Consider the following 6,233-nt stretch of genomic DNA (forward strand, 5'->3'; position numbering starts at 1 on the left):
GGGGCTGGGTCCCTCTTTGTCTAGTCTCTATCTAGGACAAGCCGGGCGCCTCTACAGGAATCCATGGCACACCCACATCTTGAATACTGCCTGCAGATGTGGTCACCCCACCTGATAAAAGATATATTGTAATTGGAAAAGGTTCAGAAAAGGGCAACAAAAATGATTAGGGGTCTGGAGCAGCTTTCATATGACGAGTGATTAATAAGACTGAGACTTTTCAGCTTGGAAAAGAGATGATAGAGGTCTATAAAGCAATGACTGGGTTGGAGAAAGTAAACAAGGAAGTGTTATTTACTCCTCTAGACACGAGAACTAGGGGTCACCAAATGAAACGAAGAGACAGCAGGTTTAAACCAAACAAAAGGAAATATTTCTTCACATAACACTCAGTCAACCTGTGGAACCTTGGGGCACCTAGGATCGGCCACTGTAAGAAGACAGGATACTAGGCTAGATGGACCTTTGATCTGACCCAGTGTGGCCATTCTTATGTTGTGTACTTGTGAACTGGGGTGTATGAGCACTAGGGCCCTCTGTGGAGCTGCCCTTCTCCTTCTATGCTCTTGTTTCATTGACTCCAGCCTTTTCTTCTATTCATCATCAGCTTCATTGTAAACAAGCTGCCCTCAGCTCCTGTCCCCTCCGAGAACCAGTGTCCCGTGTCTTGTGTAAATCACTGACCTCTCTCAGCACTGACTGCCCCTCCATGTCCTTGCCCCTCCCTCTGTGCTGATGGGACCCTTCTCTCCAGTCCTTCCTCATCAAGCAGCTCAGTGGATGGGAATCTTAGAGTCACCATGGTGCTTTAGGAGCAGAAACCCCCCCAGAGCTTCCATGCAATTGGCACTTTGCCCTCACTGCTCAGGACTGTAACTTGTGCAGGGAGACTGACTGGGCCACATGCCAGCTGGGCATGAGCAAAGCAACAGGGGTGAAAGGCAAACGTGGGGAGTGAACCCAGGGCCTTATACATGCAAAGCAGGTGCTGTACCACTGAGCCACATCCCCAAACAGGCCTTCTTTGCTGACTGTTACACTCAGAGCCTGCCTCTTTCCAACGCATCCAGTGGCTTATACGCTTCACGGGAAACCTTTTCCCCCCAGTCATGTTCTCGTGCAGGTTGCTGGTTCTTAGGGGTCACTTTGCAGCAGGGCCAGATTTGATGTGTGGGGCGGAGAGAGTGTGCGCACCCTGGACTCAAGGTTAGCTCAAAAAAAAAACAGGCAAGGGAAAAACTGCTGGCTGGGAGCTAAATATGCAGGACAAAGGGTTGGGATTCTTCTCCGCTCAGATTTGTTATGGAGCTGGCAGTCTCCCAAATGATGGTCTGTTCCTTCCCTCAAAATGCCGGCTAACCCTCTCCTTTTCAATTTAAAGCTCCATGAAAGGAAAAAATAATGAGGAAGAAAGCACAGAAGCTATGGATGTAGTTAAGAAAGGCCTTGGAGTGATAAAAGACCAAAGGAAGGAAAGTATCAATGTTTCTGCCTGGGTTTAAACCAGGGATCTTTTGCAAGTTAGGCAAATGTGATAACCACTACACTACAGAAACCAGCTGCTGTCAATTTCGGGGCCCTTTTCTAAGGCTTTCTCAGTAGCCGCTACACCAGCTGATTTGCCTTTGGAGAACAGGGAAACAAAGGGCACCAAGAACTTATGTTTTTTGGATGAGCCAAGAAAAGGGAGCAGCATTGTCCCCCTCGGGCAGCCCCTGTTCAATTCCAGGTCAGAAAACAAAACTCTTCTGCAAGAATATCCAAAAAATATTGTGTTTCACTTCACTTCATAAGTACAGTTGTGTGGCAATTAAATGATGACTCTAAAGTTTCATAAAAGCAAAGAACATTAAACAAAATAGTGTGGGAAATACGGATGTATCTGAGAAAATGGCTTGGAATGAAGGAAGACAAAAATTGATGGGCCGAGAGAACAGGCCCTGTTTCCCCCTGGTTTGGAGCTTCTCTCACAACTACTGGAATAGAAAAGCTAAGCAAATGGGGTTCTATTGTTGCACAGGAGATTGAAGTGAGGCCGTTTTCTCCAGATGGTCATGTCAGCAGTGGGATTTGAAACCACGTCTCTATGCAGATACCAGAACACCCAAGAGATAGGAAAAAAGAGTCTTGAAACTAGCACTTTCGACCAGTCCACCATCCTCCTGCTACAAAGACTGTGACTTATGAACCCTAGTTTTTGTTAATAATTGATGAACTCTAGGGCGGTCGAGTTGGCACATCTCTTTCAAAAATGGCCATCTACGTGACCAGGGAGAGGCGGTTGGCCAATGGAGACTCCTGCGACTGTGGGGCTTGTTTCTGATCCTTAGTCCGTTCACGTCTCCGGGCGGAGTTCCTCTGGGCGGCGTCCGCTGGCTCCCTTGACGCCTTTGAGGAGCGGTGGGCGCTGTCCGGGGTTCTCTGCTCGGTGTCCCCGTCAGGCTCCCTTCTTATGACCCTTTGACCACACTCCTGTCCCTGTTCTTTTATTAGTTGTCCCCCGCAATTAGTGGGTTTCTGAGGCCCTGTGGAAGCTCCCCTTAGGCTGGGGGGGGTTCCGTTAGCATGGGGTGGGCTTTGCCCGCCCCGTTTCCCAGAAACCCAATAGATACATGGTCTCTCTCTCTCACACACACACTCCCCCCCCCCTTTGTTCTCCTTGGCTATGATGCAATCAGAATGCTTCAATGGAATTATTTCTCTAACATCCCATCATACCAAATAGGAACTCCTGGAGACCTGCTACAGCACAGCTGAATTTTAGACACACTCACCCAGACCTAAAGTTACACGTTTCCTGGAGTTCCATGAGTTCTGTGGTGCTGTACTCTCCCTGCTCGTGTTTTAAGTGAACAAAAGATGGGTGCTGGCATTCTGAGACAGTAATGGTGAACCTCAAAATCCTGCCCTGTGGGCCAGACAGTTAAGCAACCAGCACCCACAACCTCTACCGTGATAGCATCCTGTCTGGGAACAACTCACTTACCAACAGCTGGGGTGTGAAATCCTCATTTCTTTGTTGTTCTATCACTGTAGTCCCCACTTTCCTATTGCTTGTCTGTATAATCTCTGTTTGGTGCTGTGATTCTTTCTGTCTGCTGTATAATTAATTTGTTGAGTGTAAACCAATTAAGGTGGTGGGGTATAATTGGTTAGATAATCATGTTACACTATGTTAGGATTGGTTAGTTACATTTCAGTAAAATGCTTGGTTAAGGTATAGCTAAGCAGAACTCCAGTTTTACTATATAGTCTGCAGTCAATCAGGAAGTAAGGGGGGGAATGGGAATGGGGGGTAGGGGAATTGGATTATGTTTTGCTAAGGGGGGGAATAGGAACAGCGAAGGGGAACAGGGACACAGGCAAGGCTCTGTGGTGTCAGAGCTGGGAAGGGGGACACTGAGGAAGGAAATTGGAATCATTACTCGCTGGAAGTTTACCCCAATAAACACTGAATTGTTTGGACCTTTGAACTTCGTGTATTGCTGCTCTCTGGTCACGCGAGAAGGACCAGGGAATGGGAGGGTGATGGGATAAACCCTCTAACAAGTACGTCTTTCAGGGTGTGAAAAACCCCAGAACCAGTATAATTAAGCTGACCTAAGCCATGGTTAGATAGTGCTAAATGAAAGGAAAGATTGTTCTGTCAATGTAGCTATTACAGGGATGCAAAACCACTCCCCTCACTGTAGCAACTGTCTTCTCCAAAGTGCTACAGCAGTATTTTAAGTGTAGCCAGCCTCAGAGTGAGACTAGATCTGGCTCCAGTTTGGCTCTGTGGATGCTCAGGCACTAAGACAACAGTAATGACAATATACTGTAGCTGGCAGGATTTGAACCTGCGTGGAGAGACCACAAAGGATTTCTCGTCCATTGCATTAACCAGGGATAGTTGATTATTTTATCAAGAGCCAAATTTCTTGGTCAAGGTCTAGTCAATGTCTAGACACCAGAGAAAATAATAAGAAGAATATAGAAAAATTTTGCAGTCACTATAGGCATAACTATGATGATTGTTTCGTGTTTCACTCTATATATTTGGCACCACCGCCTTTCCCTTTAGTCTTGTAGTTTACCAAGGGTAAAACTAAACATCTCTTCAGATACCAGGGAGTGTTTGTGTTCATTCCTGCGAGCTACACAGGGCTTTGATGTAGCGGCTTTCAATCCTCCAGCTCTGCCAGGACAAGTAACATTTCAGGCTGTCACTGAACTGAAGAAGGGAGATCATTTTTTGACAGATGACGCCTCCTCTTAAAAGTGTTTGTCTGGCTGGCAGCCCTGGTTCCCAAGTCTCTCCTGAGGGAAGAAGGTTTCTGTGCAAAATACTAAAACTTTTAACAGAGAGGAGGGAAAGGCCATGGCCACATGATGGGGCCAGTATGTACCACAACATGGTTCTTCTATGTGGGATGACTCTGAACATTGACTGATCTCCACTCCCTTGTGTTTGAAGAGATGTTTAGTTGTGCACTTGGGAACCTATAAGGCTGAAGCAATTTTATGGATGGTGACACTACGATTGAAGGGTTATTTAATGTTGTAAAAATTGTTTAAAACACTGAGCTTCAACTGGAACTGCCTGTTATTAAAGGCTGGTTTCCCCACGTCAGTTCCATAAGCTCTGCTAGAAACACCCTGGGTTATCTCCTGCCTCGGTGGGAACTGGAGGGAATCGTCCCCTGCTGCCCTTGGCTCCAGGCTGGTTTTTCTGGGGAGGGGACGTGGAATTGATTTGTTTGCTGTTGAGAAGGGAGCCAGGCCAGTTCTCAGGGAACGAGAACTCCCAGCATCTTCCCAGCCCAGCCCAGGCTGCTGCCCTGTCCCAGCCTCTGTTCCCCTGGGGGCCCTGCGTGTTTGACTCTAGAGCAGGCCGGGAGCAGCAGCTGAGGCAGAGGACAGCCTGGGCCGGGCAGATGCTAGGAGCAGAGCACCAGAGGCCTCTACTGGCTCCCTCCTCAGCAGCAAACAATCAGTCCCCACGCGCACCCCGGGACAGCAGCCTGGCACCAAGGGCAGTGCCCAGTGGGGGTTTCTCTTTTTCCTATTCCTGGGGTGAGCAGGGACCTGGGGGTGTTTCTAGCAGAGCAGTTGGAACTGAATTGGGGAACCAGCTTTTAATAACAGGCAGCTCAACTTCAGACTAATTTTGTTACAATTTTCTTTATAATGTAAAATAATTCAAAAGTAAACAGGCAGGAATGATTGGAACTCTTTTCTCCCGTTCATAGAAAGAAACGGCTTTTTGGCTTTTCATGATACGGGAGTCAGGTTCATTCACTGTTCAGAAGCCTGTTGTGTTTCATTTCTTAGGTTCTGCTGCCATCGTGTGACCATTTGCTTCCCCTCCTTTCTGTCCAAAGCCCAGAGCCCAGTTCCTCCAGGGAGAGAAGGACATCTTTCTTCTTTCCTTCCTCAACAGCCCCCTTCCCTGGAGAGCCCTTTGCTGGGGTCTGGGTGGGGAACAGCCGTTTCTGAGGATTAATTTCACACCATATTTGGTGTTGATATATAGATTTTACAGCCAGACTAGATCACTAGGTACCTCTGCTCTGACCTGATTCAGAACAGCGTCCAGATAATTTTATCCAGTGATTCCTACAACCACCCCAAGATATTCTGGCTGAACGAGGAGGGTTCATTCAGAAAGTCATTGTGTTTGGATGTAAAGGTGTGAAATGATGGGGAAATTGGCCCCTCTTTCAAGTTTAAATGTTGTATTTCTACATCTAGACCGGGGTGGCCAACCTGAACCTGAGAAGGAGCCAGAATTTCCCAATGTAACTGCCAAACGTGCACCTTTGTATGCAACTGCTGAGTCAGTTGTGAACCTTCCCATCATTATCATTATCCCTTTGAAATGATGATGGTGATGGACACTTGGCTCTATATCCCAGTGTGCCCTGGACGTCTACAGGCTGCATTAGCCAATCCAACCATTCGGCACTTGCAGATGAGCACCTCTGTATTGTGCCTAAGTCTTGTACAGCTATGAAAGGCTGATAGATGCCGATATTTTCCCGTCTTTTTAACCAGCACTAATACCCAGCCAGGCCAGGGCTGGGAAGAGAGAGAGAGCAGCAGGTTTCCCCAATTGTTTCCTGCTTGCTTTTTCTTGACTAGCTTCACCTCTGCACCAACTTGCACTTTTCCTGTGTGAGCCTGGCTAGCTCAGTTGGCAGAGCATCAGACTTTTAATCTGAGGGTCCAGGGTTCAAGTCCCTGGTCAGGTG

At 47.4% G+C, this 6,233-nt stretch overlaps 1 non-coding gene across 1 annotated transcript; it reads left to right on the forward strand.

The window, feature by feature from the left end:
- Window positions 1-6,160: 6,160 nt before the first annotated feature.
- TRNAK-UUU lies at window positions 6,161-6,233 on the forward strand. Its single transcript has one exon. It is a non-coding gene; the product is annotated as a tRNA-Lys (tRNA).

The sequence above is a fragment of the Mauremys reevesii genome, linkage group 12 (assembly GCF_016161935.1).
Source record: "Mauremys reevesii isolate NIE-2019 linkage group 12, ASM1616193v1, whole genome shotgun sequence".
Classification (NCBI taxonomy): domain Eukaryota; kingdom Metazoa; phylum Chordata; order Testudines; family Geoemydidae; genus Mauremys; species Mauremys reevesii.